At 39.0% G+C, this 15,157-nt stretch overlaps 1 non-coding gene across 1 annotated transcript; it reads right to left on the bottom strand.

Moving 5' to 3' along the window:
* Positions 1-14,820: 14,820 nt before the first annotated feature.
* LOC125496155 (small nucleolar RNA R71) lies at positions 14,821-14,927 on the bottom strand. The gene has a single exon (XR_007272858.1). It is a non-coding gene; the product is annotated as a small nucleolar RNA R71 (small nucleolar RNA).
* Positions 14,928-15,157: the final 230 nt, after the last annotated feature.

Below are 15,157 nucleotides of genomic sequence, written 5' to 3'. Positions count from 1 at the left end.
ACTTTTCACGTTGAAAGACATGAAAATCAACGCCTTCATGATTTTCTCATGGTCCTTGACTCAGACTATTATAGTCGTCTCCGTACGCAAATCCTCTCTAGTGATCCATTGCCTTCATTAGACCGAGCTTACCAACTAGTAGTACAAGAGGAACGTGTTCGTTCCATTAAAACTCCCAATGATGACAAGCCCGGTGTTCTAGGTTTTGTTGCCCGCGCAAGTGCTGGGCATGGGCATGGCTCCATGGACCGTCCAACATGTCCTCAGTGCCATAAAGTAGGACATCCAACATGTCCTCACTGCCATAAAGTAGGCCATGAGGCCTCTCGCGGCTGGTCCCTTTTGGTTTGTACACATTGCAAAAGGAGTGGTCATGATATTGGCCAATGTTATGAGTTGGTGGGTTATCCGGATGGTTCCGATTCCAAGGGTCGAGGCTCTCGCCTCCCTACTGGTCGTGCCCGCGGCAGCATCAAAGCTAATGCTGTCGTGAGTGCTTCTTCTTCGGCTTTAGCTTCGGGTGTCGTAGGTTCATCATCTTCACCCACTCTCTTTACTCTTGAGCAATGAAAGGCCCTTGCTGGGCTCTTTGGTTCTTCTAAATTATCTGATGACAGGTTAAGTGGTACGTTTCTTTCCAGTTCATGGATTATTGATAGTGGTGCTACACACCATGTTACTGGTAATGTTGCTTTTATGTTAGATTTATTTAGTGCCCATTTCTACTTGTCCTGTTGGGCTTCCTAATGGGAACATTTTTGTTGCTACTCAACAAGGTTTTGTGCGATTATCTTCTCATATTACTCTTCATAATGTGCTTCTTGTTCCTCAGTTCAGTTGTAGTTTAATTTTAGTTGCTCAACTTTCTCGTGATTTGGATTGTTTTGTGCAATTTAACTCTTCTATGTGTGCTATTCAGGACCACATGAAGGAGCTGATTGGAAGGGGTCATAGAGTGGATGGACTTTACTACTTCAACGGGGATGACAGTGTATCGTTGGCTGCTGTGCATGGTGGTTCTTCTGCATTTGAGTTGTGGCATCGTCGCATGGGTCATCCTTCAGAGAAAGTGGTGAAGTTGCTTCCTCCTCTTTGTGGTCATCAGGGTAGTTTGAATAAAGCATGTGATTTTTTTTTTTTCGTGCTAAACATTCTAGAGATGCTTTTCCTTTGAGTGATACTAGGACTAGTAGGATTTTTGAGAAAATTCATTGTGACTTGTGGGGTCCCTACATACATGTTTCTTCATGTGGGGTCCGTTATTTCTTAACTATTGTTGATTATTTTTCTCGAGCTGTTTGGATTTATTTGATGGAGGATAAAACTGAGGTGTTTCGCATGTTTATGACCTTTATAGCCATGGTTGATAGGCAATTCTCACAAACAATTAAAGTTGTTCAAAGTGATAATGGAACTGAATTTAATTGTTTGCTTGATTATTTTTCTGCTAGGTGAATCATTTTTCAAACCTCTTATGCGGCTAGTCCTCAACAAAATGGGAGAGTAGAACAGAAACATCAACATATTTTGAATGTTAGGCGTGCTTTGAGATTTCAAGCTCATCTTCCTATTTATTTTTGGGGTGAGAGTGTCCTAGCTGCTGCTCACTTAATCAATCGCACTCCATCTCCTCTATTGAATAATAAATCTCCCTTTGATGTTCTTTTTGGTTTCTCTCCTCCTTATGAAGCCATTCACACTTTTGGTTGTCTTTGTTTTGCCTATAACCATAAGACTAAAGGGGACTGATGGGTTTTAAAATATACCGCAAGTGCACGGTGTCTGTTTAGCAGAAACTGGCAAATACGGGTCGATCCACAGGGAGAGGAGTTCTACAGATTTATGCTCAATTATCTAACTACTTCAAGAGAAGAAAATAATTGAGGAATTAATAACTAAACTAGAATAAACTAGAACGCAGAAAAATGAAATATCAAATAATTAAAAGCCTAGGGCAATCGATAGGTCCACCATGCTTATACCAGTTTAATCAATATAATAAAGTTTAACAACACTTATATTAAGGTTCGAATAAATAAAGTATTTCGTTAATCCTTGGTCAGGCATTAACAACTCTTAGATTAACATATGCCAGTACGGTCGCTCAACATAATCAAATCTACCTATTGTAACAAGCCTCTAATGAATACGATCTTTCGATTCTAATTCTTATTAGCTAAACATAACTCATGATATTGCGCAATTACATGAATTAAACAAGTATAACAAATCAACATGAATTATTCTAATTCAATCCAAATATCAAAGAACATCAAACCACAATAAAAAAGGTATAAAAATGGCTTCCCTCTCTAAGCCCTAAAAATAGACTACTCACTCATGATAATATTAAACTCAATAAACATGATCAAAGTAAAAGAATTCATTGAATTAAAGAAAGTAAAGAGTAATAGCGAATGATTGAAGACCAATGAAAAGGAAATCAACGATCTCTATAATCTTGTAATGTATAAGTTCAAACAAACCTAGAGAGAGAAACTAAGTGTTTAGCCCTAAAAACGTAGAAAATAAGATAGTCTAAACGAAAATACTAAAAACCTATTTATACTTTTTACAAAACCGGCTGAAAAACCCAAAAAAACCCGTCTCGAAAAACCGCCCGGTCGGGCGACAGTGAATCAGAACTTACGACAAATAAGCAAATCCGCCTGGTTGACCGGGCGAGACCGCCCGGTCGAGAGCGTAAGCGAATTTCTCTCTTTGGTCGCTCGGTTGGCCGGGCGAAATGAAGTTGGTGGCTTTGAGTTCTTGATCCGCCCGGTCGACCGGGCGATCCCGCCCGGTCAGGCGCGTAAACGATTTCCTTCTTTTGGTCGCCCGGTTGACCGGGGGAAATGATATGCAGCAACAGCTCAAGTTTGGTGGTTCGCCCGATCGGGCCACACCGTCCGGTCGACCGGGCGAATATGTTTTCTTGCCTTTTCTTCGTGCAATCCGACCGAATCGCTCGTGCAATCTTTCGGATACTCCTTGGATCTTGTGTGACTGTTGGACTTCCGTGTCGCGACTTAGATAAAGGCAAAAAGTGTCTAATATGCACCAAAACCTGCAACATACTAAAAGAACTCCAAACGCAATTAATCCACAAGAAACAAGCTCAAAAGAGCTCAAATCGACTATAAAAACTAAGGGGATTAGAGTAAATAATCGATGAATAATAAACACATCAAAATCCCCCAAGCTAACCTTTTGCTTGTCCCTAAGCAAAATCATGACATGAACAAGAATATGATTGTCTCACCCCTTTATATATGAAAACTGAGATAAAAATCTTTTATAAGGCCCATAAATCGTTCAAGCAGGCACAATTCAAGTTCAATTGTTCAGATTACTCTATTTACCCATCGCCCAAATGAGCAATCAAATGCAGCTGCCTTATATGACATACAATATCTCGAGAAGGCTCTCACTAGGGTGTCACTCCTCTCGACATTTTTGTGGCAGGCAAAAGATGTGCCCGATCACTCACCATCCCAACCATAATAACCCTTTCCCACTCACACTCTCATGTGTTTCGAAAGGTAATAATGCCACTCAACCTAATCATGTCGACTCAAGTAGCGAACGTACTCTTTAACCTTGATAAACTGACTCCACATCAATCCAATAAACAATGTAAGCACAAGCTCAAGAGGACTTTTTCAGGGTTGTAATGGGGCTTAGGTACGGGTAGAGATTATGTATGGGAAATGTGGTGGAAAAACCAAGAATAGGAGAGCACAAGTCACTAGAAGTATCAACCTGAATATAGCCAATAACAATGTCCCAATTCTATAAATCACAAAATTTTCAATAAACTCATCGTTGAAGCAGTGTGATGAATTTTTTTCTTTGCAAGCATTTGTGAAAGAAAGAATTTTTAACTTTTTGTTCATTTTTTCAATCTTTCTTTTTCTTCTCTTTGCATTTTTCCAATCCAATAATCACATGTATTTCACTTTGCTCATTCTTTTCTTTTTCTCAACTTTTGTACCTTATTACAATCATCTCCATCCAAAGTAACTCATAAAAACTATCTCAGATACTAACTCAGACATATGCTTCCCCAAGCTAGGCTTGGGATTAATATCAAAACAAGGGTCATGGGCATGTAATGGGGTTTAGTAACATGAAATAGTCATTAGGCTCAGCGGGGCTAAGGAGGATAAAGTATATCACAAAAATCACTTTGAGGCTCAAGAATCAGACAAAAGAACGCCTCTATCACAACAATTGCCACAAGTCATCAGATATCAATGAGTACGTTGTCAAAGTCAAGATCAATCAGCTAATGAGGAACTAACACACAAGAAAACAGAATGGATATAGAAATGAATCCATTGGCAAGAATGAATCCTCACAGTCTAACCAATTCAAGTATGTAGTCAAGATAAGCGCATTATCATCAAAACTCATTTAAGGTCAAGGCATTTAGAGTTCACATTCCAGCATCACAATATCAAGTCCCCACTATCCAGATAAAGAGCCCAAATACATTTTCAAAAGAATATCATGGGGACAGGGAAGCAATCACACCAAGCCAGTCAAATCGTATTTTTGGTATTTTTTTCAGCAATATATGATTTTTTTTTTTTTTTTTTTTTTGGAAGGCAATGAAACTAAACTATGAAAAAAAAACTAAATAAACTGACTACACTAAAAAGCAATAAAGGGAGGGGGTGTAATTACAGCAAATCCCCCCCCCCCCAAGCTCTCGGCAATGACCTCATTGCAGCAAGAGGGAAAAAGAGAGGAGTCACGTCTCATCATCGGATGTCTTGGCAGTAAAACCGCCACCAGAAGTACCTGCAGCACCAAAAACAGCATTGCCAAAAGTACCCTCCCCCACATGGTCAGTGGGGTCAGCTACGTGTGGCGTATACCAAGACGGATGGGTAGCATCATGGGCAATAAGCCCTTGGTGGTAGTAGTCATGGTAGATGGGGTAGAGTGTATGGCGCATGTCGGACTCCATGGTGGTCAACCGTGTGTCCAGGGTGGTTAGGTGGGTCTAAATGGTGGCCTGACCGAGCTCAAGACGGCCCAACTGTGAGGTAAGAGACTGTTGTCCCTGCTCAATGCGGGTAAGGGCGGCCATCATAGGGTCTACAGAAGCGAAGGAAGAGGCTTCCCCAGCGGACTGCCTATGCTAGGTCCTCAAAGGTCGTCTGGCAATGGGCTCCTGACCCCGCAAAGGAAGTAGGTATGAACCTACACCAGGCTCAAGGCGGGTCTGGGCACGGTCAAGCATAACTTATGATATTGCGCAATTACATGAATTAAACAAGCATAACAAATCAACACGAATTATTCTAATTCAATCCAAATATCAAAGAACATCAAACCACAATAAAAAAGGTATAAACATGGCTTCCCTCTCTAAGCCCTAGAAATAGACTACTCACTCATAATAATATTGAACTCAATAAACATGATCAAAGTAAAATAATTCATTAAATTAAAGAAATAAAACAATAATAGCGAATGATTGAAGAACAATGAAAAGGAAATCAACGATCTCTATAATCTTGTAATGTAAAAGTTCAAACAAAACTAGAGAGAGAAACTAAGTGTTTAGCCCTAAAAACGTAGAAAATAAGATAGTTTAAACGAAAATACTAAAAACATATTTATACTTTTTAAAAAACCGGCTGAAAACTCGAAAAAACCCGTCTCGAAAAACCACCCGGTCGGGCGACGGTGAATCATAACTTACGACAAATAAGCAAATCCGCTCGGTTGACCGGACGAGACCGCCCGGTCGGGGGCGTAAGTGAATTTCTCTCTTTGGTCGCCCGATTGGCCGGGCGAAATGAACTTGGTGGCTTTGAGTTCTTGATCCGCCCGGTCGACCGAGCGAGCCCGCTCGGTCGGGCTCGCAAACGATTTCCTTCTTTTGGTCGCCCGGTTGACCAGGCAAAATGATATGCAGCAGCAGCTCAAGTTTGGTGGTTCGCCCGGTCGGGCCACACCGCGCGGTCGACCGGGCGAATATGTTTTCTTGCCTTCTCTTCGTGTAATCCGATCGAATCGCTCGTGCCATCTTCCGGATACTCCTTGGACCTTGTGTGACTGTGGGACTTCCATGTCGTGACTTAGATAAAGGCACAAAGTGCCTAATATGCATCAAAACTTAAAACACATTAAAAGAACTCCAAACGCAATTAATCCATAAGAAATGAGCTCAAAAGAGCTCAAATCGACTATCAAAACTAAGGGAATTAGAGTAAATAATCAATGAATAATAAACACATGAAGGATAAATTTGCAAGTCGTAGCCGGAAATGTGTGTTTGTGGGTTATCCGTTTGGCAAAAAGGGATGGAAGTTGTTTGATCTTGATTCACAAGAATTTTTTGTTTCCTAGTGATGTAAATTTTTTTGAGGATGTGTACCCATTTTTCTCTCCAGAGGATGTTAATATAGATTTTGCTACTTTGGTGCCTGATAATGGTTTGATACATTTTGACTTTGATGATGACTTTGGGTCACCTATTTCTACTCCCTTATCTACTGATCCCAATCCAACTCAGTTGTCTTCCACAATCTCTCTTGAAAATCCAACTTCACATGAGCCTCCCATGTCTTTTTCTGACCTCAATCCACAAAATTCTACCCCTCCTTCTACAATTCAGCACAACTCCTCTATCACTTTATCTCCTCCAACACAAATTATTCGGCCCAACCCAAATCCTTCCCCCAGCCCTAGTTTTTTCCGCATCTCCTGGCGCCTTGCCCAGTCCATCTGTTGTGGGCTTGCCCACCCCCAGCCCATTTGTTCCGGTCTCCTCGCGCGCATCTAACTAGGCGCCTGGTCCTTCTATTGGGCCTTCAGCCCCCTATGGCCCTACTGCTACGGATCCAACTGCCACTTTGGGTCGTGGCTTGAGGGGAAATTTTCCCTCCACTAAGTTGAAGGATTTTGTTACTCATGCCATTGTCTCTGAAAGTCCATCTTGCTCTACTTTCGCTCCCTCTGCTTCTTCAGGTACTCCTTATCCCACAAGTCACTATAATTGTACAAAATTTTCTCCAAGTTATTTGAAGTTTGTTGCAGTTATTGTTTCTAATACTGAACCAAAATCATTCAAAGAAGCTATGAGAAGTCATGGTTGGAAGGAGTCTATGTAGGCTGAGATTCATGCTTTGGAAGTTAATGGTACTTGGACCTTGGAGGAATTGCCTCCAGGGAAACGTGCTTTGGGCAGTCAGTGGGTTTATCGCACCAAGTATTTGTCAAATGGTGAGGTAGAGCGTCTCAAATCTCGCCTTGTTGTCTTAGGAAATCATCAGGAAGCAGGTATTGATTACACAAAAACTTTTGCTCTTGTTGCTAAGATGACTACTGTGTGTACTTTTCTTGCTATTGTAGCTTCCAAGAATTGGGAGCTTCATCAGATGGATGTTCACAATGCCTTTTTTCATGGGGATTTGGAGGAAGAGGTTTATATGAAACTTCCTCTTGGGTTTGAGTGTTCTAATCCCAATCTTGTTTGTCGTCTGTGCAAGTCCCTATATGGCTTGAAGCAGGCCCCTCGATGTTGGTTTGCCAAGTTGGTTACTGCACTGAAAGAGTATGGTTTTCTTCAATCCTACTCTGATTATTCTCTTTTCACTTTCACTCAGCACTCTATTCAAATAAATGTTTTGGTGTATGTTGATGATATTGTTATCTCTGGTAATGATACCGCTGCGCTTTCTTTATTTAAAGCATATTTGAGTGATTGCTTTAAGATGAAAGATCTTGGTCCTTTGAAGTATTTTCTTGTCATGGTTGCTCGCAGTTCTTCCGGTATTTTCCTTTGTCAAAGGAAATATACTCTTGATATCATCTCCGAGGCTGGTATGTTAGGTTCGAGGCCTAGCAGTTTTCCCATTGAGTAGAATTATCGTGTTGCTCATGCTTCTGGTTCTCTGTTATCTGATCCTGCAGCTTATTGTCGGCTTGTGGGGCGGCTCATCTATTTGGTTGTGACACGGTCAGACCTGGCTTATTCGGTTCATGTTCTCTCTCAGTTTATGCAGGACCCTCGTGTTGAGCACTGGGAGGCTGCTTTGCGTGTGGTTCGTTATTTGAAAGGTACTCCTGGGCAAGGTATTCTCTTAAGTGCTGATAGTGATCTCTCTCTACAGGGATGGTGTGATTCTGATTGGGCTGCTTGCCCTCTCACTCGTCGTTCTTTGTCCGGTTGGTTAGTTTTCTTGGGCCATTCTTCTGTCTCTTGGAAGACCAAGAAACAGCCTACTGTGTCTCGCTCTCTATGAGGCAGAATATCGCTCTATGGCTTCTATCACTTGTGAGTTAAAGTGGTTGAAGGCCTTGTTGTTGACCTTGGGCGTGCATCATCCCAAGGCCATCCCCTTGTTTTGTGATAGCCAGTCTGCTCTTCATATAGCTAAAATTCTAGTCTTTCATGAGCGCACCAAGCATATTGAGGTTGATTATCAATCTGTGCGTGATGCGATTAATGATGGTCTCATTCTTCCTTCGTATGTCCCTACAAAGACTCGGCTTGCTGATATGTTCACCAAGGCTCTTGGCAAGTCGCAGTTTGATCTATATTGTCCAAGTTGGGCATTTATGATCCTTCTCATGCCCAACTTAAGGGGTGGGGGGTGTTAGGGAATCATGTATTAAAGGAAACATTTTGATTGTAGAGTTCTCGGCATATTTAGTTTCCTAATTTGTACTACATATATATGGTGTGTTAATGAACGAGAAAAGGAAGCTTCAAACCCTAAACACTTTCTTGACAAAAACCCATCCTAACCACCAGACAATCCAACATCCGTCCATCATCGTGCACGACAGCCTTCAATCCCATTGATGGTCGTGAAAGAGGTCATGAATCGCACCATATGTAGCTCAATACCACAAAGAAGTCCAAATAAAAGGCAAAGGCTCAAATTTGGGCAACAATTCTAGGTAACCACACCAAGGAGACTTCAACCCTAAGCTTCTCTTGTACATTAGCGCAATAGAGAATCCTAATAGTCCATCAAAATCAGCAGCTTCAATTATTGACGAAGTGTCGGAGATTTGGATCGTCAAGCAAGCAATTTTAGGGATTGTAGCAATGAGGTTTCCCTTCTTTAGGTCGCATTTGGATTTTTGACGCAGAATTTGGAGTTTTCTATTTCTAGAAATTCTAGGGTATCGGCGAATTTAATGACGTTTGAAAGCACGAAGTTGCCTATTGAGAAGAGCGAGAAAGAGTAGTTAGTGGAAGAGAAGAATGAGGAGGATGGAGAAAAAAGAGGAGTGAATGTATACCTTGAACTGGAAGCCATTGTTGGCGGAAGTCGTCCAAGGCAGAGGGAATTTTGAAAGGTTTTAGTGCCCGTGGTGCATAGCATGGTGGTATTAATGGTGTTCGAGAAAGAGGGTAGTCAGTTTACAGGAGAAGATGAAGGATATAGAGTGGAGAAGATGGAGGAGAGAGGGTGGTCTTAATGGTGGAGGAGAGATGATGAGGTGGAGCTACGTAGAGAGACAAAAGAGAGTTAGGGTTTATTTGGGACTAATTGGAGTTATTCAGGGGTGAGGTTATTAATGGGCCTAATTCAGAGAGGGTGGTCTTAATTGGAGTTAATTCATGGGCGAGGCTATTATAGGTCCTCCGTTTCACAATAAGTGAAACATAGAGAAAGTGGGGAGTTACCATGGAATTTAGAGAGAGAAAGTTGGGACCACAATAAAGTAGAGTGGAGAAGTATTGAAGTTGTGGTCCTCTCTTACTTTTTGGTGGCATATTTGTAATAACAAAAATTATTAAAAGAGACGGTCTAATTTTGATATAAAAGTAGATCTAGTCACTAAATAGATTAAACTATTCACCAAAAGAAATTATCCTAGTCACTATTGGACTAATTCTCTTTTTAATATTGGGCTTATTATTGCCTAATTTTAATTTAAAAATAGGTGGTCTCTTACAAGACAAACTCTTGTAATAAAAGTGAACTTTTTTTTACCATTTGAAGCTTGGTTTCACTTATTGTGAAAGGGAGGAAGTATAAGAGACCCAAATATATGAAAATTAGGAATTCTAGAAAATGGCCCCTCACAATGTAATAATAAAAAGGAAAGTATACTTGGCCCTCCACCTAAACCTAGTCTTCATTCGCCCCTGAGTTAATTAGAGGATAACTAGGTTTAATTAGGACTTAGTATTAAATTTGAGCTATTAATGACTAATGGATTTAACGACCTTTAGTCTTTAAGGATATTTTGTGCATTTTTTTTAAAAAAAAGTGGGTACATGGTGAATTTCGAAACTTGCAAGAGTATATGGTACAAAAAAATTTGTCCAAATTATATGGCGAAAAAACCATTCAATTTTGTGTGGTTGGAAATGAATCGTTTCCCAATCTAGTGTTTGAAATTAAAGAAATTCCCAATTTGGTGTTTGCTCAAAACTTATTCCATAATCTAGTGTCCATGTAGGCTTGGAATTACAAACCTAATATTTTTACTTTAACAACACTGCAACCCTCTTTTTTTTTTTTTTTGTGAAACTCCAACCCTCCTTATCATCTTGTAAATTTTTTTTTGTCCTCCTCCCTTCATCCGCACGCCAGTTTGATTTTTTTTTTTTGTTTTTAAAAAAATTTCCTCTAAAAAAAAGAAAGAATACTACTGTTCATTTAGGACCAAATTACAAACAATCTTCATATTTACTAATTTAATCAAGCTGGTTGTCAAAATTGAGACAAATACATAGTGTCACCAAAATAATTAATTCCTCATCCTCCTCTGTCTACTCCATCAACATCAACATTATTACGACTCAAAGACACAAACTCAAGCTCATCTAATCCGATTGGTTCATTTTGTAGTTGGTTGGCCATCATGGATGTAGAAGTCCTTAACTGACTGTTATGTTGAGTTTCATATTCAATATTCATTTGATCGATAAAAAATTGGTCATCGTTGAGCATCCGTGTGAATGACCCAATTAATGGATAATCTGAATTTTTCATTTCTGCAAATGATAAAGGAAATGGGTGTATGAATACTAGTGGCATACAAAGATAAATCAAATTCAAACGAACTTTTTATATATATTTGTAATATGAGTTTTTCAACTATATTCAAAAGCAGGGACTATCCATTTCTGCAAATGATAAAAGAATTGACTTTTTCTTTTTGTCCTCTAAAAACTAAAATAAGATCAGGAAGTGCAACACATTGCAATGAAACCATGGAAAACGAAAACCATCACTTCGATGTTCAATTTGACAAAAATCCAATTGACTTTGCAAGATAAATAAAATAAGTAATTCATGATTCCTAAACTTAATTCAAGAAACCATTCGAAGACCATTACTTTGATGTTCAAATTTTTTTCCCCAAAAATAAAATTCCATACCAATGTTTTTAAGAATTAATTGAAAAAATAGGATGAGTAGCTGGAAGGGGAGGGGTTGCGACGGCTTGAGGAGATGTGCCACTGCGGTTGCCGGTGGGTGGTGCGGTGAGTGGCGTGGTGTAAACTACGGCGGGTGCAATTGTAGAAGAGTGTAAGGAACAATAGTGACAGTGAAATCAGACTTTTTATTTTTTACTGGAGAGAGAAAGGTAAAGGGAAGTAAAAACAATAGGTTTGGGATTCCAAGCCTATGTGAACACCAAAATAGGGAATTAGTTTTAGACAAGCACTAAATTTGGAATTTCTTTTATTTCCAACACTATTTTGGGAAAACATTCGTTGGAAATATTCATTTCAATATACTATCTTAATTTTCCTTCTATCATTCTGCTGAGTTGACACAAGTGCTAACTAATTTTGATAATCATTTACCCTCAGCGGTTCTACAACTGTTTATAAATAAAGATCTACTGTTGTCCGGACACTAAAGCTTGCATAAGTAATTTCTACTTGCACTATGATTATGTGATTACAAATCTAGGATAACTTAACCGGAGATTGGAGAAGCATCAGTAAAAAAAAACATATCTTTCAAACTAAACTAGACAAAATACCCCTAAAATAAAACCTTGTATTTTACACAATACTCAAACCAAAAATAAACTCCTATTTCAGATCCTGGCTTTAATCATTTTTTGGAAACTGAAAACAAATATGTGAAAACGAAAAAAAATACTTTCTAATTTTCTAGTTGTTAGTTTTCATAATTTGATAGAATTAGTATAACTTTGACTTATTTTAAGTTCATTACATCACTCGATAATAAAACCAAAATCGAGAAAGCGATAGAGATACCAAATGTAATCTATTATTTTAGTTTTGATGTCTTTGATTTTAGTATTTTTTTTGAAAAAACTGAAAACTAAAAATAGAAAACGATAAATAACCAACTCTATTTTTTTTTTTTCATTTTCAGTGTCAGTTTTCAAATGCAACTAAAATAAGTTCGACTAATTTTTGTAACCAAAAACTAAAACTCACTGTGGTTAGGGGTGAAAGTTGAAAGTTCAATCTGACCCGAAAAAAATTTGGACTTTAATTTTCAAATCCAAATTCAAACCAATTAGAGTTCGAGTCCAAACCAATCCAATCCAATCCGAATTTTTAGAAACTAGATTGAATCCGATCCAAATTATCCATTTTTTTAAACTCCGTTTTACCATGAAATAAATTTGGTGCGAGCATGATATGTCATAATTATATATGGTTTTTAGATGCATTTGATTGCATTTGGAACTCCCTTTAGAGCATTTAGGTGCATAATGGCATGAATTACGTAAGTTGTGCTCTACTACTCCCCGTTTGCGTGTTTTGATCATTTTCAGGTTACTTTGATGCAAATTGATTATGATTACCTAAGATCAAGCCTATTAATCATAGAAGATGAATATATCTTGCACAAGGGTCACAATGCATCCTTTCGGGACAATTTCGAGTTAGAATGAAGCAAAGAGTTAGTGAAAGAAGTGTCAAAACTGACACATGTTCACTATTTTGATCATAAATTTTTATATAAAATTAATAATAAAGAAATTCCAATTGGGTTGAAAACTAGACTTCAAAGGCTTTCCAATGATAGGTCACACGCCCAAATCCGACTTCTGGTTTGAAAGATACAGCCTTCGCAAATTGACGCAAAATCGCAGTTTCCTCGCCCGGTCGACCGGGCGGTTTCGCCCGACCGGGCGAAATCAAAATTTCACTACGATGCAAGGAAAATTAGCCCGGTCAACCGGGCGAGAAAAGAGCCAAAATCGCTTGCGCGCTCGATCGGGCGGGCTCGCCCGGTCGACCGGGCGGATTTGCTTCTTTGTCGTACTTTCCTAATCACCATCGCCCGACCGGGCGGATTTCGCTCGGTAGACCGGGCGGCTTCTCGGGACGCGTTTTTTCGGGTTTTTTAGCCAGTTTTGTAAAGAGTATAAATAGGTTTTTAATATTTTCGTTTAGACTATCTTATTTTCTACGTTTTTAGGGCTAAACACTTAGTTTCTCTCTCTAGTTTTGTTTGAACTTTTACATTACAAGATTATAGAGATCGTTGATTTCCTTTTCATTGTTCTTCAATCATTCGGTATTCTTCTCTACTTAGTTTAATTTAATGAATTTGTTTACCTTAATTATGTTTATTGAGTTTAATATTATCATGAGTGAGTAGTCTATTTCTAGGGCTTAGAGTGGGAAGTCATGTTTATACCTTTTTTTTATTATGGTTTGATGTTCTTCAATAATTGGATTGAATTAGAATAATTCCTGTTGATTTGTTATACTTGTTTAATTCATGTAATTGCGCAATATCATGAGTTATGTTTAGCTAATAAGAATAAGAATCGAAAGATCGTATTCATTAGAGGCTTGTTACAATAGGTAGATTTGATTATGTTGAGCGACCATACTGGCATATGTTAATCTAAGAGTTGTTAATGTCTGACCAAGGATTAACGAAATACTTTATTTATTCGAACCTCAATCCAAGTGTTGTTGAACTTTATTATATTGATTAAACTGGTATAAGCATGGTGGACCGATCAATTGCCCTAGGCCTTTAATTATTTGATAAATTCCCATTTTTCTGCGTTCTAGTTTATTCTAGTTTAGTTATTAATTATTCAATTATTTTTCCTCTGTGGAAGTAGTTAGATGATTGAACATAAATCTGTAGAACTCCTCTCCCTGTGGATCGACCCGTATTTGCCAGTTTCTGCTAAACAGACACCGTGCACTTGCGGTATATTTTAAAACACATCAAGTTTTTGGCGCCGTTACCGGGGAGACGGCTAGTTTCTATAGTTTTCTGATTAATTATTTGACTATTTATGCTCTCTCATTGGAACTTCAAGTTCCAATTGAGGCCATCTCACTGCACATTTTTCTTTGTTTCTTTTATGCCCAGGTCTAAAAGAACAGGTTCTCCAGTTCCGACTGATCCTGATCTTGAGAAAACCATCCGGCAGCTCAAGAAGACACAAAAGAAGAAAAAGTAGTCTGCTAATCAGGGAAAAACCACGGAAGAACCAACAGAACCAATTATGCCTCCTAAGTCACGGAAGTCTTATGGGGTACCTTTTCCTGGCAATGTTCCCACAGGCCCTACTATGCCTGATATACAAGCAGTCAACTTCGAAATCAAGCCTACCCTCATTAATATGATCCAGCAGAATCAGTTTGGTGGGCATCCATCTGAAGACCCTGCAAATCATTTACAACGGTTTCAACAACTATGTCGTACCGTTAAGCACCAAGGGGTCACTCCTGATCAGTTGAAAGTCATGGTTTTCGAGTTTTCATTAAAGGACAAGGCACATAAGTGGCTGAACAATGTCAATGAAACTGAGTGGAGTGCTATATCTGAAGCATTCCTGAAAGAGTACTACCCTCCCACCAAGATTGCAGAAATAAGACATAAGCTTGCCACCTTCCAACAAAAACCCGATGAAACACTGAAGGAAGCATGGAATAGATTCAAGGATCTGCAGAGAGAATGTCCACACCACAATCTGGATAAGTGGTTCATCACCCAAGCATTCTACAATGGTCTACAATCCCATATCAAGAGTACAATTGATTCATCTGCAGGGGGGGTCTTCTTAGATAAGGAGGTGGATGAAGGGTATAATTTTCTGGCCAACTTAGCAGCGAATGATCATAGTTTTTCCAGGTCTATTACAAAGAAAAAGTTGGATGTTGATGCATATGCCTTGTTGTCTTCACAAGTAGCCCAGTTGAGCA

The sequence above is a fragment of the Beta vulgaris genome, chromosome 3 (assembly GCF_026745355.1).
Source record: "Beta vulgaris subsp. vulgaris cultivar EL10 chromosome 3, EL10.2, whole genome shotgun sequence".
Taxonomy (NCBI): domain Eukaryota; kingdom Viridiplantae; phylum Streptophyta; class Magnoliopsida; order Caryophyllales; family Amaranthaceae; genus Beta; species Beta vulgaris.
Note: the sequence above shows the minus strand (reverse complement) of the source record. Positions and strands in the feature narration are given on the sequence as shown.